Raw genomic sequence first — 17500 nt, forward strand, 5'->3', positions numbered from 1 at the left:
CTCATTCATTTCCGTTTCAATTTTTAATTAGAAGAAAGTCATCCACGCTGGTGACGGTCATTTTTCACTAAATCTATTTAATGCCCTTCTCATCTACTCATCAAGAATTCCCAGAAAGAAGGTGAGGAAGCAAATCTCAGCTGAAAGAGAGATCTGGAAATGGGCCAAAGCAAAAAAAGTTCACCTGAAAGCAGCAGAGAGAAGTCAGGAGGAATTTTCAGTGTTGTACTCAATGCACGTCAGAGAAAATAAAGGGGAAATTTGATTTTAACCATGAAAAATCATCACGAAGAGGGGAAATATGTGGGGTAATAAAGCACAATCCCCAGGGCTATTGTTACACAGCCATTTGTTGTCACTTACTTAACACCCCATGATTAAATGGGATTTCCATCCCCTCCCACCAACGTGACCCACAGCCCAGTTGCACAGCAGAATGCACGCTCAAAACTAAGGCAGATTTTAAATTCATGACATTGGCAAACAACAGCGGCGCAAATCTCAGAAAGCCAGGAGGATAAAGGGGCTAAAAAGTCAGCAAAAGGCTAAATCAGCTTTCTTGGATCTTGGCAGCACACGGCTGTGGGCAGATGGGAGGCTACAACATACAACCAAAGGCAAAAAAAAAAATTAATTTAAAAAAAGGTTTTATTTTATTTTTCTTTCTTTCCCCCCTTTTTCAGGCCCTCTGCAGGAATTGCAGCTCATGCTGGGGGTGTGTGTGCCAGTCCCTGCCATTTCAGGTCTCATGGGGGCTGCAAAGATCCCCCAGTTGCCACCAGTTTTCTGCAAACAGCTGGCCAGGAGATGAGCTGCCCTAATAATGCTTTTCCTGAGAGAAATGCCAAAGCACACACTCACTTGAACACCAGCAAAATCGAAAAATCAGCTTAAATTCAAGGGGAAAACAAGCTTTGCTGGGGTTTTTTATTTGGGGTGCCATGGGGTAAGTGGGGTCAAACACTGCAGGGTGTTGAGGCAAAACAAAAATGAGGATTATAAATGTGGGCATTGCAGTCCCAAAGGTAAGACTGCATCAATATCTTATTCCTTTGTGGTTACTTTGGCTATTTATGAGTCATAATTGGTAATGAAAAGGCAAACTGGACTCCCTAAAATGGCAGCTGGGGTCCTGGAAAAGCCAAATCCATCACCCCACGCCTGATCCTCAGCAGCTGTTCTGCCACAGTGGCTCCTCTGCTCCTTCTCTTCCTTGACACAGAGCAAAATTCATCCTCCTCACCTCAAAATATGGGCTGTGAATTAAAAATATCCGTGTGCTCAGGAGTCTAAAGTTGCCAGTGTGACTCCATTGCTCTCCTGGAAAACACCACAAGGGAAAGAGCAGAGCAGGCTGAGGAGGGATTTAAAATGCACCACACATGGCTTGGGATTAGCTAAAAGTATGGACTGTCAGTATGAAATATGTGCTGGTGATAAAATGAGCACTTTAGACACACTCCTGGACTCTTCTTCACTATTAAGACTTTATTCCTCATCAACTCAATCGAGCCTGAGGTTGTCACACGCTGCCATTAGGACTTATAAAAAAAAAAGACAAAGTAAAAACCCAATCTGTGGTTTTATCAAGAGAAACTTCAGGGCTGTGTTTATCAGCCTTGGGGGAAAAGGCTGCTGATTTCCCATCGTTCCTAAAAAGAAATTTGGGAGGAGGAGAAGCGGGATAGCTGCTGGGCCTTCCAGCCAGCTCATCCCTCTCACTCCCAAGTACTATTTAGCCCTTTAAACTCACCAATTTCCACGCTGAAAACTCTTGTTGATGTTACAGCACAGTGTTGCTGCCTGATGGAGCTGATCACACACAAACAGAAAGAGGAAGGAAGATCTCTCAGGGGATCAGAAGATCAATAATTACCAAAGCCTCTTCCCAAATGCCAACCTGAGTGAATTCTCAGGTTTGCCCACTGCAGATCCTTCTCCCATGAAATTCAACTGCTCAGAGCACATCGTCAAAGCCTGGGCTGCATTCCCAGGCATTCCCAGGCATCCCAGCCTTCCTCAGCTCCACAGCAGGCACTCCCCGTGCCAGTGGAGTTATGGGAATTACTGAGGTTCTCCCTCTTTTTGCATTTCTAGAAATAACCCAGCTGGTCTGATCTGGGAGTGTTCAAAGACTTGAGCACCCCTACTCCTCCCTGCTTACACCTCTGCTATCCATCTCGCTATAAAATTAGGGAAATGCTTCTCCTTTCTCAGCATATCTGTGAACAGAGCCTGGAAAATTTAAACTTGTGGTCCTTCAGAGCTCAGCAGAGCAATGCACAACATGAGGAAGAACAGGACTGCACTGTGGGGAGGAAAATCCACAGGGATCCTCCTGCACCTGTTAAATCAGAGTTCCCAAACTCTCTGTGTGCATCCATACTCATCCTGACTCCCTTTCCTTAAGAAATGAGGGGTCTGCAGTGTTATCATCCACAATTTCTGCTGCTCTCCATGGAGAACAAACCAACCCACCTCTGCCACGCCAGCTCCCTCCTGGCAAACAGAAAAGGACCTCAGGGAGTGTGGAAGTGGCTCCCATGCTTTATCTGGGCTTGGAGAGACACCTTCTACTGCCAAATCTCTCTTTCATCAGCATTAGGAATGAAATCAAAGAGAGAAAACAAAAATACAGCATATTCTCCCCTTCAGAACAGGCTGCAGTGGAAGAAAACGAACCCCAAACAACCCTTCAGCAATGATAACTTTCTATCTGCTGATGCTCTCAAAGGGAAGGATTACATCCAAAATCTCCCAATCACTTTGGGAACAGGAGCAGTTGAACAAGGAGAATAAATCCATCAGGTGTGTGCTTTAAGGTACAGTTGGGTTGGGAGCAGATCCATCAAAGGAGCAGACGGAAAATTCACTCTGAAATTGAAAGCAGCAGTCTTAGGGATCATCCTGAGGGATTTGCAGCATCTCCAGAGCTCACAGGCACAGAGCAATTCCCCCAGGCTGAGATCAATGCTGTTGTATGCACAGGTAAAAGGTTCTGTAATCTGGAAATTCCAGGGATAAACTGCACCCCTGCCTTCAGGGAGTTTTATCCAAAGCAAGGAACATCCTGCACGTTTGCAGCTCCATGCAAAGCCAAACCTGCTCCCAGCCCTGCTCCTCATCCACACGGGCACGTGTGGGGTAAAGGGATCCTGGAAAAATGCTCCAAGAGCCCCTCCATGTGCTCATCCTGGAAAAGTGGGAAACCACATGTGCTGAAGTGGCTTTAAAAGTGGCATTTGAGGAACTTTGAGTTTTCCACCCCAAGTTCTTGAGGAAGAAGAACACTCCCTCCTGCCACCATATCACACAAGTGATGTTCTCTGCCCTCCCAGCTGCAGGGAATGATGAGGGAAAAAGCAGGAAAAGCCAAGAGATCAACACCTGGCTCTGGAGCAGGTGGAATTTTGGGGCTTTGGATCATGGATTGGTTTACACCACACCAGGTCTGGTGGCAACAGACAGGGTTCAGCCATTTCAAAGGGAGACAATGATCATCCTGCAGGAGTTAGGAGGACTCAGGGAAAGAGCTTTAAATAGGATTTGAAGGAGGATTTGAGACCAACAGATATCCAAAACTCACTGGACATTGCCTCAGAAACATCCTGAGGTCCCTTCCCATCTGAATTATTACATGGCTTTGTGTCCAGGCTCCCAGGTGGCAGCAATTCAGAAATGTGAGGAGAAACCTGGAGTTAAGACGTCCTGAGCCTTCTCCCAGCTCCAACACCGCCTCTCTCCAGCCCCCAGGGGAAATCAGGCACCCCCAGGCCTCCACCTCTGTCTCCACCAAGCAAAGGTGACCTCAAACTCTTCAAGGCAGACGAGTGAAGAACTGAGTCTGGCTCTCAGCTCTGTGCTCTCATCTGGGCATTGGGACAAGGTTGTGCTCCAGGAGATGCTGAGTGTTGAGAAAACACAGGAACCTCTCCCCCAAGTGTTGAGAAAACACAGAAATCTCTCCCCCAGGTGCTCACAGGTGCCTGAGCTCTGCCCTCTGCCAAAGGCTGTCCCCTCTCCTTGGCCCAGCTCAGCCCAGTGCTTCACAAACACTCCTTCATTCTGATGAAATCCTGGAGCCAGGAAAACCACATCCTGGTTTTAGAGAGCAGGTAATGGGCAAGGGACAAGGTTGTGCTCCAGGAGATGCTCAGTGTTGAGAAAACACAGAAATCGCTCCCCCAGGTGCTCACAGGTGCCTGAGCTCTGCCCTCTGCCAAAGGCTGCCCCTGCTCCTCAGCCCAGTGCTTCACAAACACTCCTTCATTCTGATGAAATCCTGGAGCCAGGAAAACCACATCCTGGTTTTAGAGAGCAGGTAATGGAGGCGTGGAGAAACAACTTGGCCAAGGTCACTTGAGAAGCTGAGCCAGCTTGGGATTCACTCCACATCTCCTCGTCCTGTCTGCAAGATCATCCATCTTCCCAGCCTGCCTTCTTCAGTGGATTCCTTCTCCACTGCCTTTCTGCTTTTTGCATAATGCATTGTGAAATCTACTTTACATATAGAGCTTTTAGCTCTTAAATTTATTATTTAGTGTTGTTTTCTGGTAATAAAGCAGTCACAGTGTTTTATTTATTCTTCCAGGCTGTACACAAGCACTCCTCCGCTCAAAGGAACATCCAGCATAGGAGCAAATCCTTCTGTGTCCTGTGGGATGGAGTGGCAGAAAATCCTGGATGCAAAGTTCACCCCTCTCCTCTCCAAAGCTCAGAGCAAGGGAGCAGAGGGCAGAGTTTTCCAAGAAAGCTGGAAAATCCCTAAAACCACCGTGGCTGATGTTGCAGCGCTCACCACATTCCCGCTTACAAAGTGCTGAGGATATTTTGGGACGTGGGAAGCAAACCAAGGATGCTCCAGGATGCAGTGGCACAAGCTTTTACTCGCTTCTCAAAGGGATAAATTAGGTGTGGGAGGAAGCAAAGCCTCTCTTTGCTTTTACCTTGCAGTAATTAATGAACAAGAACTCTCTTGAGGTTAAACCACAGCCAAGAGCCGGGCACTCCCCATCACATGAAAGCAGCATGAGGAGGTCAGCTCCAGGAGGGCTGGTTTCCCAAACACTGACTCCACGAGACAGCTCAAATCCTTGGCATTCTCTGTGGTTTCCAGCCCTAGATTGCTCAGGCACGTTATTTTCCCCAAGGCAAAACCACAAAACTCTCTCACCTCCCCTAAAATGCCCTCGTGGCTGCTCCCACAGCAGGAAACAACCACGTGGCAGGTTCAGGCTCCTGCTCCCTGACAGAAGCTCCAGGTCATCATTAAGCACAAATTTAAAAGTTTCATTGTCCTGGGGAAGTTGTAAGGAAAAGGAAATACTGCCTGAAAAGTAGAGAAATACACAGAGAGTTTAATGGCACCTCACTCAGCAGGGTGGGTCTCTGTGGGAAATAATCCATCTGTGGGGGTTTATGAAAGTTTGCCCCTTTCCTGCACACAAGGAATAAATTTCTGGAGACTCAGCAACTCCACTGAGAGGCTCCAACAAACAAGAAATCCCACAGATGGTTTCTTGTGCACCTCAGGGGGCAAGGACTCAGCACTGAGGCCTCACAACCCGGGGACAGCGGGAAGTTCACATCAGGGAAAGCCAAGAGAAACCTGGGAGCCCTGGCTGCCACATCTGAGCAAGGTTCAGTGACATTCATCAGTGCCACAGGGCCAAATTACCCAGCTCCAAATGTCCCTTCCCTCCCTCAAACAGCTCCTCCACCTGCTCCCGTGTTATCCCTGCCCAGCTCCAGCTCCAGCTCCTCTCCCAGCTGCACGGGGTCAATGTCAGGATCAGGGTCTTCTGCATTCTGGAGACCTCATCACATAAATGAGCTGTTTGTCAGACACCCTATCAGTCACACCAAGAAAATTAAATACTCAGTGTTGATCACCATATTATACAGCAGTGGGTTTTCCACCGTTATTGCAAAGCACCCTGGAATCATCACAAATGGTTGGAGGAAGAACCTGAAAATCATCCATGGTCCACCTGCCATGACCAGGGACATCCACTGCCCAGTTATCCAAGTCATCCAACAATGGCCTTGGACACATCCAGTCCAGGCAGCCACAGTTTCTCTGGGATCATCAGGCCACCACCTCGAGGAAAAATTCTTCCCAATACCCAACCACCCTGCCTCTGGCAGTGGACACCATTCCACTGTCCCGTTTCCATCCCTTCCCATCCTCTCCAGCTCTCTGGACCCCTTTAGGCCCTGCAAGGGGCCGAGCTCTCCTGGATCTTCTCTTCCAGGTGCACCCCAGCTCCCCAGCCTGCTCCAGGAAGAGCTCCAGCCCTCTAAATCCCATTATCCCTCTGACAACCTGAACAGCTTGGAGCAACCGACAGTGCATGTTCCTCCGTCCGCAGGGAGTGAACAGATGACTTAAGTCTCCCACCCAAACCATTGTGGGATTCTATAAAACCTAACCAAGGTCCCTGCAGGACACTCCACTCCACAGGACTTGCAGATGTGGCCAAAAACTGCAAAACACCCCAAGAAGACAAAACACAGCACATGAGGTTTGTGTGTGTGTCCCTAAAGGAGTCATTAACCAGCAGCAGAGTGGATGATAGAATAACAGCAGATACCATGGTAATTATTCCTACAAAGCTCCACCACTGCTTGGATTGGATGCTGAATCAGGGATCATTCCAACAGCTGTGCCTCTGCCTGGTCACTGTGGCCATGCTGCCTTCAAGGACCACAAGAACACAACAAAAAACCTCTCTCAAGTGTCCCTGCATGGAAGCCCAACACACTCGCAAAGGCAGGCTTGGCAGATGGAACTGCTGGCAGAGACAACGGGCAAGACTCCACCCAACAGAAGGTAAAAACAACCAAATGAGGCTGCTAGGTAGATGTCCAACAACGAAGTCATTAACCAGCAGCAGAGTGGATGATAGGAGATAAGCAGCAGCACAACCCATGGTAATTAAATTCCTACAAAGCTCCACCACAGCTTGGATTTGGGATGCTGGATCAGGGATCATTCCACACACGCTGTGCTCTGCCTGGTCACTGCTGCCCAGTGCTGCCCTTCCAAGAGACCAGCAAGAAACACAACAAAAGAACCTCTTCTCAAGCTGTCCCTGCCTGGAGAAGCCCAACACACTCGGAAAAGGCAGGAGGGGAGATGGCAAACCTCACTCAGACGTGCATCCAGCGTGGAGACTCCTCCTACCCAGACAGGAAGGTAGAAAATATCCAGAAGATGCTGCAGGGCAGATGTAGCAATAACAGCAGTTAGGAAGGGCAAAGTGACACTGTTCTGTTTATTGGAAGGCTAAGAGAGAGGTCAGGCAAGCAGGGATCCAAGGAACCTGGCCAGAGCTGGAGGTGAAGGAAGGAATTAACTTTTCCCCTGCACAAGGTGGATTCAATCACCGAGCGAGATGAGATGGGTTTTGGAAAGCCACGGGTTATAGAAGTTAAGCTGAGGGTTAGATTGAGCCTGCAGGGAAAGAAATTGATCAATTTAAGACCTACTCATCAAATATTCAATAATGCAGCATCGACCAAAGCAGGTTTCTGCTCTGGAGCAGCATTCTCCTGCCCCACACCTGTGCTTGTGCTTCTGTGGTGGGAAGTGCTTTAGGATCCTCCCAAGCCAGAGGTGATTCCCAGGGCTGGGAACTCAGGGATATTAGGAAAAATACAGCAGGACTCTCAGTTTAAGGGCTGCAAACTTAATGAGCAAACACAGCACTTCTTTTGACCTCAAAATTCACTTTTTAGGATAAAAGAGAGGTCTTGAAAAAAAAAAGCACGATGAAATGCTTCAACCAATGGCACTACTGCATGGAGCCTCTTCCTCAGCATCCCAGAGCAGATGTGCTGCACTCAAAATGTCTTTGTCTATTAAAACTGTGTCAGCTTCAGAGACTCCAAAACTCCCTGTGGCATAAACAGAATTTCTAATGAACAGCTGCAGGATACAGGAGTGGCCGCACAAAATGCAGCTGCTGAGATGGTTTTCCTTGCCCCCCTCTCTCACCAGCCTTTCCCTGCTGTCCAAATCCCACTTCCACCCATTTGGGTCTCTCCTGTCCTCCCTCTCCCACAGCTCTGCTGCCTCACTGTCCCTTCTGCACCCTCCACACATCCCCTGGTCCAAAAGAACCCTCGACCTCTCTCCTGCTGGAGTTTTTGCTGCTGCTTTCCCTGCTCGCACCAAGGAAGTGCAAAAGGGACAAATTAAGGAGAAAATTGTTATCATGACAAACCCTGTAATTCCAGAGAACAAGAGCAATCCTCAGGGAAGGATTTATCCTGAGTAAATTGAAACTCACTAATAGATTTTTTTAGCTGCCACGCTGCCTTCCAGGCCAAGGCACCAAAGCATGGCTCCTTGTGCGAGCTGGGGGAGCATTTTAAAAATGCCTTTGAAACCCAAAACTTGTCAAGCTTAAAGCCTGGTCCAAATGCACTTTCCCAGCTGCTCTCCTGAATTTAATGGTGTCCTCCTAGTTGGAGAAAGAGCTGGAATGATTATTTAGTCAAGTGCTTGTAATGGCCCTGCAATGCTCAGCGTGGGATTTGGAGAAAAATATCTGTGGTGTCAACGTGCCCCCGTGAGTTCTGGGAACAGCAGCACAAATGAAGCTGAATTCTTAATGCTGGATGCCTTCAGTTTTCCATGGGGCTCTCCAGTACCCCATAAAGAGTTTCAGTTCCTTATTTCCAGAACATTCCTACAGAGTTACTGCTTTGGTGAGCTCCATCCCTCAAATCTGAGTGCAAACAGCTGATGGATTCAACAGTTATTGGAAGACTAACAGGTAAGAGCAGATGCCAAAGCCCTGTTTTATCAGAACCCTCTGACAACACTAAAGAGCATCTCAAGCTCAGCAATGTGTCTTTTTAAGGAAATTTTTATTAGCTGGTATCGAACATGAAAGCCAATTAATACCTTGTGGCTTTGAGACAATCTGTCTGCTGCAATCACAGCGAGCCCAAACGCTTCAGCCACGAGTGCTGAGGCTGCTGCTGTCACTGAGCACCTCAAAGCAGCCAAGCTTTTGCAGAGTTTGTGGTTTAACAGCTCCCCTGCACTGGCAGCAGCATTTTCAGGACAGGGCTTTGAATAGTTCACATCACAAATGTGAACTATTCACAATAGTTCCTCTGGGGAAATTCCCAGAGGAACCATGGATATTGTGGATAGCCCTGCACTGTCCAAAGCACAGGGAGGGGGGAACCCAAATGTCAGCAGAGAGGGCACATTTGGGAAGGCTGGAGCTCCTTTTGGCTCCCAAATCCTCCAGGCAGGAATCTCCGACACACAGCAGCTATTTTGGGAGGGAAGAGGGGCCAAATGTCCTCGGAGCAGCTCGAAAAATGGGCCAGAGTGCCAGCACAAGGCTCATGCAGATGAAGGAACTGCTTCCAACACAAGCTGCTGCCTCCCAGCCATCATCCCAAAGATCAGACTGGTTCCAACTCACGGAACTGGTTCCAGCTCACTTCAGGAAAATGGATGGTGAGAGGTGCTAATGGATGAGCAATCCACAGACGCCTCTCCTGGCCATTCCCAGCAGTTATTTTGGACAGGAGAGCCAGCCCCAGCATCTCAAGCTGTGCCATCTCACTCTCATCTCAGTGCTGGAGCCATGAATGGTTCTGATAGCACAAAATGTCCCTGAGGGACAGCAGAGCTCTCTCCCTTTCAGCCTCACACCATCCCAGGCTGGGCAGCGTGTGAGTTCTCCATTGCCACCCCAGGAAACACCTGATGGGCAGCCAGGAGAAGGGGAGCCATTCCCAGAGCTGGGAAAGCTGCTGGCAAACACAGCTCCACTGTGAACGTGCCACAAGGATGGACACGAAGGCACCAGCCTGGAAAAAAAGCCATTGAGATGGGCACAAAATTCACGACTCAATTTGGCCTCTGCAGAGAATCCAAAAAAAATATTAAGGAAGCACCAGGATGGCTGTGTTATATTGGAATAAAACAGTATTAGATCAAGCCAATGATCCATTCACTCCAGCCCCTCAGTCCTCATTTCCAGCCTCTTTGGTGTAAAATAACCATAAATCGGGCATGGAACAGTTTATTCAGGACAATTTCCCCCAAACCATTAACAAATAGGAGTTGTAGGAGCCCTTGAAGAATAACAGCTGTCCACCAAAATACCTTTTTATTTTTGAAGCAATCAATCACAGACATTCTCAATAGTAGAGAGTCTGAACTGTAAAAAAAAAAGGAAAGGGAAAAGGGAAAAGGGAAAGGGGAAGGGGAAGGGAAAGGGAAAGGGAAAGGGGAAGGGGAAGGGAAAGGGAAAGGGAAAGGGAAAGGGAAACACACCAAGCACTCAGTTTCGCAGCTTCCTGCAGCAGCAACTTCCACAGATGAGCTCTGCAAGTTGCCCAGAGAAGCTGTGGCTGCCCCTGGATCCCTGGAAGTGTCCCAGGCCAGGTTGGACGGGGTTTGGAGCAGCCTGGGATAGTGGGAGATGTCCCTGCCCATGGCAAGGGAGTGGAATGGGATGAGCTTTGAGGTTCTTTCACCATTCTGTGATTTTAAGGGATTTCCTTTCACCAGCTTCAAACCCAACACCTCCTAATTTAGTCCCTGCTCCCTTCTCCAGCATCACACACATCCACAGGGATGGGAATGACAGGACTCACACCCAAATCACAGCAGCTCCAAAGGAACAACAGTCCCAAAGTCACCACGGGAACGAGGAGTGCCACCTTACCTTCTCCAAGCTGCCTGACATCCCACCACATGCTCCTCTCTGCACCAGGCAGCACAAATCTCCTCAATCCTGGCAGCCAGCAGAGCTGGCAGGGAAGCAGAAATACAAGGATCCTACTGCCAAGGGATAATTCCAGCACCAATCTGCACTTCTGCTATTGTCTCCCCCTTCCTGATGGACACCCTGGTTCTCCAGAACGCTCCTTTTGTGGAGCAGCCCTCCCTCTCTTTTATCCAGCGTTCCTCTCTAACATCTTTGTTCTGTTCCCATTCCACTCATTTCCCAAATTTGTGCCTAGTTTCCCTTTTTTTTTTTTTTTTAATTGCTCTCAATATGTCACTCTATATTAGTCAACAGCAGATTTATTTAAACGTGTCAATGCTGTTGCTTAGCAGATCTGAGTGTGCTTTACCATTTCAGCCTCCTTCAGAGTCACATGTCCCCCTTCCCAGAGCTCCCCAGCATGTTTGGATCACCAGGAAGTTTGAGGAAAACAAAAATAAGTCTGATTCTAAGCCTGGGAAAACTTCAGGAAAACAAAAAAACACCTCAAAAAAAACAACCAAGAAGAAGAATTCTGCCCCAAAACCCACATGGTTTTATTTCTCTGTTAGGAAGCAGCACCAGGTTCTGGTTTTCTTCCATTTTCTACCTTTTACCCATGAGTTTCAATAGGAGTAATCAGGTAAATGATTATCCAGAGCTTTGGAAAGGGTCTGATACAGAGCCAGTATCAGCTTTCCCCTGCAGCAGCTAATTTTAGGAAATGGCCTTCAAGCACTCTATAAAAGGCTGGGAACACCCAGGTGAGAGCATGTTCTGACCTTTGAAATTAGATTTGGGGCTTTGCTGAGGCGGAGAGAGAAGATAATGAGCACTAAATCCCCCACAGGAGGTTTTCAGCCCGAGCTGCCCACAGCGATGGGGTTGATTTGGCCACTGCCCCCAGATTCCAACCTGCACATTCACACATGAGGGGCTGGAGAGCCCAGAGGCTCCAAACAGCATCAGCCCCACACATAAACTGTGCCACAGCTGTCCCAAAATGCTGATGGAATCGTGGAATCATGGAATCATCAAGGTTGGAAAAGCTCTCTGGGATCACTGAGTCCGAATCACAACTCAGGGCTGCCAAGCCCACCCTAAACCATGTCCTAAACATGACAAAATTATTTATGAAAAGGACTAAGCAAAACCAAGGAAACATCACCCTTCTGCAATCCACTGAAGCAGAACAAGCCCAAACTCCCAGGAGCACCCCAAAACCTGCCCTGTGCCCACCAGCAGATGCCAAATCTGCACATTCACTGAGGGCTCTGACTGTGAGATCACCTCCATGGCTTGGCTCCACTCCAGGTGCATTTCCCACGTTGCCCCCAAGCCAACCTCATCTTCTGCTGTCCCAAAATGCTGATGGAATCACGGAATCACAGAATCATCAAGGTTGGAAAAGCCCTCTGAGATCACCGAGGCCAACTCACAACCTGGTGCTGCCAAGCCCATCCTAAACCATGTCCTAAACATGGCAAAATTATTTATGAAGAGGACTAAGCAAAACCAAGGAAACATCACCCTTCTGATGATGTTCTGCTGAACATCACACAATCCACTGAAGCAGAACAAGCCCAAACTCCCAAGAGCACCCCAAAACCTGCCCTGTGCCCACCAGCAGATGCCAAATCTGCACATCCATCAAGGGCTCTGACTGTGAGATCACCTCCATGGCTTGGCTCCACTCCAGGTGCATTTCCCACGTTGCCCCCAAGCCAACCTCATCTTCTGCCCCAAAACCTCCAGCTCCACCACCCTGCATCCCTCCCATCCAGGCTGCTTTGGAATCCCAGAATCCCAGAGTGGTTTGGGCTGGAAAAGACCTTAAGGCTCATCATTCCAGCGGGGATGCCACTCACTAGATCAGGTTGCTCAGGGCCCCATCCAACCTGGCCTGGGGGGAATTAAATCCCAGGAACTGATGCCATCAACACCATCTCCAGCAGCTGCTAATTCCACATTCAGAGTGCAGAGCACATCCAAGGAATGAGGTTCACAACCTTGGGAACCGATACCACAACCTGAGACAGCCCAGCTGAGGAAGACAAATCCCACAGCAGGACCTGCCAGAACGGCTGCTGATGGGTTTCCAAAAATAACCCAGTCCCCTTTCCATGGTGCCTGATGTCCATTTGCTTACAGCCACCCAAAAATAGCCCTTCCCGCTCGGATCGATGACGGGAGCAGACAGAAGTGAAGGGAGCTCATCACTCCACAAACACAGGGCTAAAGGAGATGAAATACTTTGGAAATGCAGCACAGGGAACAATCCCACTCTGGCCCCGAGACAGCCAGCTGGATGGGCTTAATGATTCTTCTCCAGCACCAGCTGTGATTGAATTTATTTCCATTTGGTGTGATTAAAAAGAAAGAGACAGATAAAAGGGAGAACAAAAAGTCCAAGATTTCAAAAGACACTAAAAATAAAATAGTTTGTGTGCTCTTGGCACCCTACCTTGACAATTTTTATATGTGTCAGCCAAGCTCAATAACCCAAAAGGAAGGCACGAGTCATTTCTAGGTGGGGAAACAAAGGCATGGAAATGTTCAAATACCAATTCAATCATCAATAAAATCAACAGCAGGAAGAGGTTTAAAGGGCAGGAGTTCCTGAGGCACCTGCCTATACCCATGCCCTAAAATCCTTGTGTATTTACTCTTTCTGGAACCATTTTAATTGTCACCATTGCCTGGCAAGTGCAGATGGATGCTGAGGAGTTCAGTGGCTCCTCACCACGAGCTCCAGCCCATTTAGCTGATCAAAGGCTTTGTTCCCACCTCGCGGGGAAAAGGCACTTCCTCAAAATTCCAACGTACAAGTTCAGCAGCAGGAGGCCTGAAATTAATCCCTTTATTTAAACATTAACAACTTATAAGTGTCCCTAAGCAATTGTGAAGGTTTTATTAGAGAAGGCAATGAAAGCTCATGAGCAGCCAAGTCAAGAGGAAGCCAAGGTTACCTGCACTCATTTTCTGAGAATTAACTTTGACAGCACAAACTCACCCTGCAGAGGGTTTAATAAACCCTCTGGAATTCCCTCTGGAATAAAGAGGACAGCAACACCTTGCTGCCAGCTGAAGGCTCTGGGCAGGGATGGATGGAGCAGATCCTCCTGGGATCCATTCCCATGAAGGGCAAGATGATGTGCTGTGGGCAAACTGAACCTCATGGATTTGTCTTCTGAAACCATCCTGGGCAGATGCTGGTTACCCTGACAGCAGCAAGGTTTCTGAATATCCTCCTGTGTGGATATTCAGGTTACTGAGTATTCTCCTGTATATGGATATTCAGGTTACTGAGTATTCTCCTGTGTGGATATTCAGGTTGCTGAGTATCCTCCTCCTGTGTGGATATTCAGTAGGAAAACCAATGACTGGAACAGGAGCCTGGAGAGCTCCAGCCCAGCACTGGACAAAGCCTTGAGCAATCCCAATCTACCTCTGCCATAAGCAGGATATTGAATTAGAGACTTCCAAAGATCCCTTCCAAACTTGTTTGTTCTACAATCCACAGAAATGCCAGAGAGAAGGTGGAAGCCTTTCCTGGAGATATCTGAACTAGATAAAGCTGTAATGGGTAATAAAAATAACTCTTAGTAAGTTTTTCATTGGATGTATGAGCTGGTGGCAGAGGAGCCTCCCAGCACACTGTGCTTCCCTCTGTCCACCATTTACCTCTGGACACAGGAACACATCTCTTCAGTTAAGACATTTTCACTGCTTTCACACTAAAATTCAACGTGTTTTAGTGGTATTGTAGGACTTAATACTTGTAGGAGGTGATAAAACATTCATGAGAGCAACGCTGTGAGATTAAATGGGTTGGGCTGACATTAAAAGACATTTAAGGGACAGCCTTTAAGGATCAGCTCTCTCTGTTCAAGCTCTGCACAAGCATTTCCCCAGATCCTTCTGTGTATCCAACATGCAGGGAAAGGTGTGCACATCCCACCCTGGATCCTGTAGTGGCAGGAAAAAAAGCAAGGATTAGATGCTGTCTGAATTGCAGATATCAGGTTTGGCCTTTTTTTTTTAATGCCTCCCTGTTACTGGAAAGTAACTATTGAGTTTCACCAAAGTCAAAAGCTCCTCTCAGGTTCATTTCCCTTTCAGCTGCTCCAACAACTGCCTTGCCAAAATCCATAGTAGACAAAATCTATAGTTCCTAGGATTCACATTTTGGAATGGCTCCAAATGCAGAGCAAAGGTTTCACCCTTAAGACACTCTAGCAAGGCACACAGCTCTCTCCCTGACTTTGCTGGTCCTGATCCAGATATTAAAAAAAATCCCAAAAAGCACAAGTCAGTATTTTTGCTGACCAGGATTACCTGGCTTAGTATCAGCAGCCTTCAAGGACACGGTCTAACACACGCGAGTGGAAATCACCAGTGCTGGATGCAGCTCCCTTAAATCCTCTAAGCCTCTGCCTCTCTGCTGGAACAGCTAGCTGCTGATAAACTCACTTTCAGACTATTTCCATAAAACTGAAGGTCAGCAAATGATTTGCTAATGAAATCTGTCACATAATTCTCAGCCTGATGCAGAACTCAAGCCAGCTGTGCCGAGCAGGGAGACAGGCAGGGGTCAGTGCCTGCTCCGAGGTGTGACAGGGCTGTGGGGTCACCAGGCCCTGGTGACACGTCCCTCAGAGCCACAGCTTGCAGCAAGCTGTGTTCTGCAGCCTCTCCAAGCCCTGCGCCCACCCATGCAGAGTCTGTCCATGTTGGTGACACGTTCTGGCCTTGGTGCCTCCCTTGGCTCTGCACAATTTGTGCCCATCCAGCAGCTCAGAAGTCGCCCCTTGCCCAGGGTGGCTTTGCAGATGAAGGGTGAGACCTTGCACTGACCAATTCCCAGCATCTGCAATGATCCTGACTCTTTTCAAAGTCACTCTGAAGAAACCCAACAGTCCTGCCCCCAAAAAAGTCTCCAGTCTTGGGAGGTTGTTCTGTTTCCAACCAGAGGAGGGCAACCACACACACTGACAACAGGCAGCATCCTTCTGCCTGATCCACAAAAATGCACTTTATCCCCATTCCCAGCCACCAGAAGAGTTGTTTCATCTTTCCCATTGTGCCTTATTTATGTCTATCCCCTTCCTTGTGATATTTAAAGAGTATTCCCCATACAGGATCACAGAATTACAGAAAGTTTTGGGTTAGAAGGGACCTTAAAAATCATCCAGTGATGATTTTTATCATCCTGCCATGGGCAGGGACACCTTGCACTATCCCAGGCTGATCCAAGCCCCATCCAGGCTGGCCATGGACAGGGATCCAGGAGCAGCCACAGCTTCTCTGAGCACCCTGTGCCAGGGCCTCACCACCTTCTGAGTAAGGAATTTCTTCCTAAAAATCCAACCTAATTCTGCCCCCTGTCAGTTTAAAGCAGCAGAGTGAATTCCCTTGTTAAAGACATCCTGAATTCCTCATTGCTCCTGCTCAGGAGCAGTTCTGCTGGCTGGACCCACAAGCCATCGAGCTTGTCCAAACTGTGTGTGCCACTGACCTAAGGAGAATTCATCAATCCCAACTGGGAGCAAGGAAATGCTTGTGACATGGCTATAAACACAAAGGGAGTGAGGATATTTTCTCCCTCTCACGCACTCCTGCCTGCCCTGCTCACACAAACCCTTCAGAGCCTGCATCAAGCTGCTCTGAGGCTCTCCTGCCAATTTTGAATCATGAGATGGGGGTTAAAGGGTTTGTTCAGGAGAGCAAAACAACCTTAACTTTTCTATCTTGAGGGGGAATATCCTGCAAGTAGCACCATTCCTCAGCACTTAGCTGGAAAACCAGGGAAAGGCAGGAGTTTGTGGGAGAGGCCCCAAACTCTCAGCTCTTCACCCTCTCCCTGTGGACATTTCAACAGCACAAGGCACTGGAGGCACAGGGTGAGACACAGCGATTCACTGAGAACACAAAATTGAAATTCAGCAACCCCATCAACTCTGATTTTTAAGGATATTCACTTCTCCATCATCATCATCATTGTGCTCTGTGGTAAAAGTCACTTTATGAGCTCAGCTAATCTGGGACGCTGTTGCATCATCACCTGATGTTGATAAACAATTACTGAAGGGAAAAGATAAAAAAGAGGCAAACAAATCCATGCTTCTCCCCTGGCCTGGCGTGGTTTTCAGTACCATTATCAGGCACTGATAAAAGGGGAAGAAGGAGCTCTGTGGTTTTGTTTTGGGCTGCTGTGGTCCCATTTTGGGCCTGCTCTCTGGCCCAAATCCAGGGTGTAAGTCAGTCATTGTCATGTTCTTGAGCTTTCTCACCTGCCCAAACACCCAGGCCAGGTCTGACCTGCCTTGGAGGTTTCAGTCCTGGCTGTGCCAACTTGTGGATCAATGGCAGTGCCTGAGGCCACCTCTGGGTGTGAGTGAACAGAGCAGCCCCTCATGTCCCAAACCTGAGCTGTGCTCACATCTGGGAGCAAAACCTGGATTAAAACATCCACTTTTACACCTCTCCATGGCATTCAGTAACAAATAAATCCCACAGCCTGGGGAGGGTTTTTACTCCAGGAGATGCTGAAGTGACAGGAAACTTCCCTGCCTGCCTTTTGTGGGGACAACACAAACCAGCAGAGCAGAAAGACATCCAAAATACCACTTTTCAAAGCAGCAACAGATCTTCCTGTCAAAGGAGAGATTTCACAAGGTGGATTCACGGCAAAACAATCAAGCAAAGCGAGAGACGCGCGACCGTTTCTCTTTTCTGAGCGTGGAAAAGCTTTC

At 48.1% G+C, this 17500-nt stretch overlaps 1 protein-coding gene across 8 annotated transcripts in view; it reads right to left on the bottom strand.

Moving 5' to 3' along the window:
* EXTL3 (exostosin like glycosyltransferase 3) overlaps positions 1-17500 on the bottom strand; it is a 158534-nt gene that overhangs the window by 34267 nt on the left and 106767 nt on the right. The gene's annotated exons all lie outside the window — the stretch shown is intronic.

This window comes from Zonotrichia leucophrys, chromosome 3 (assembly GCF_028769735.1).
Source record: "Zonotrichia leucophrys gambelii isolate GWCS_2022_RI chromosome 3, RI_Zleu_2.0, whole genome shotgun sequence".
Classification (NCBI taxonomy): Eukaryota; Metazoa; Chordata; class Aves; order Passeriformes; family Passerellidae; genus Zonotrichia; species Zonotrichia leucophrys.